We start from the raw sequence: 1,278 nt of genomic DNA, 5'->3' as shown, positions 1-1,278 counted from the left end.
ACCAGGCACCAACAAAATTTTGAATGGACAGAGGCCATGAACAAGGCCTTTAATGACCTTAAACAGGCCTTGCTGTCTGCCTCGGCTCTCGGGTTGCCTGACCTAACCAAGCCCTTCTACCTGTATGTAGACAAGAAAGACAGGGTGGCAAAAGGGGTCCTTGTCCAGTACATAGGTCCCTGGAAAAGACCCATAGCTTATCTCTCTAAAAAGCTGGACACGGTGGCCACTGGATGGCCCCCATGCTTAAAAATTATTTCCGCGGTGGCCACTATGGTCAAGGACGCAGACAAGATAGCCATGGGGCAAAAACTATATGCTACCACCCCACATGCTATTGAAGGGGTACTCAAACAGCCCCCAGACCACTGGATCAGCAATGCTCGTCTGACCCATTATCAGAGCCTACTGCTAAACCCCACCAGAATTTTATTCAAGCCACCTACAACCCTGAATCCGGCAACACTACTCCCTAACTCAGACTGGGACCCCCCCCTCTGCATAACTGTCAAGAGATTTTGGCACAGGTGCACGGAGTCAGGGCTGATCTCCGGGACCAGCCACTGCCTAACGTGGACGCCACCTGGTATATGGACGGCAGCAGTTTTGTCCGAGAAGGAATCAGATACGCGGGGGCAGCCATAACCACAGAGATGGAGATCATCTGGGCAGAGCCATTGGCAGCCGGAACATCGGCTCAACAGGCAGAACTGATCGCCCTGGCCAAGGCACTAACCATGGGAGAGGGTAAACGAATAAACATTTACACCAACAGCAGGTACGCCTTTGCCACCGCTCATATCCACGGAGCCCTTTACAGAGAGAGAGGGCTTCTGACAGCAGAGGCAAAGACTATTAAAAACAAAACAGAGATTCTTGAACTCCTAAGGGCCCTCTGGCTGCCCAAGGCACTAGCTATCATCCATTGTCCAGGACACCAAAAAGCAGACACACCACTAGCCAGGGGAAACTGGCTAGCCGACTCAAAAGCAAAGGAGGCAGCCCTTTTGGTGACTCAGGTTTTAACAACCATGCTACCCGATCCAGGGGCACCGACTCTGCTGGACACCCCCAACTATACTGGCACTGACTTACAATGGATTAAACGCTTGCCTATGACCCAATGCTTGCATGGCTGGTGGAGGGCCGCAGACTCCAGCATCATCCTGCCAGAGGAACTAGGATGACAAGTCCTATCCAAAATGCATCGGAGTGGGGCGCCTGGGTGGCGCAGTCGGTTAAGCGTCTGACTTCAGCCAGGTCACGATCTCGCGGTCC

The sequence above is a fragment of the Herpailurus yagouaroundi genome, unplaced genomic scaffold (assembly GCF_014898765.1).
Source record: "Herpailurus yagouaroundi ecotype Mexico unplaced genomic scaffold, PumYag 98770, whole genome shotgun sequence".
Taxonomy (NCBI): Eukaryota; Metazoa; Chordata; class Mammalia; order Carnivora; family Felidae; genus Herpailurus; species Herpailurus yagouaroundi.
Note: the sequence above shows the minus strand (reverse complement) of the source record.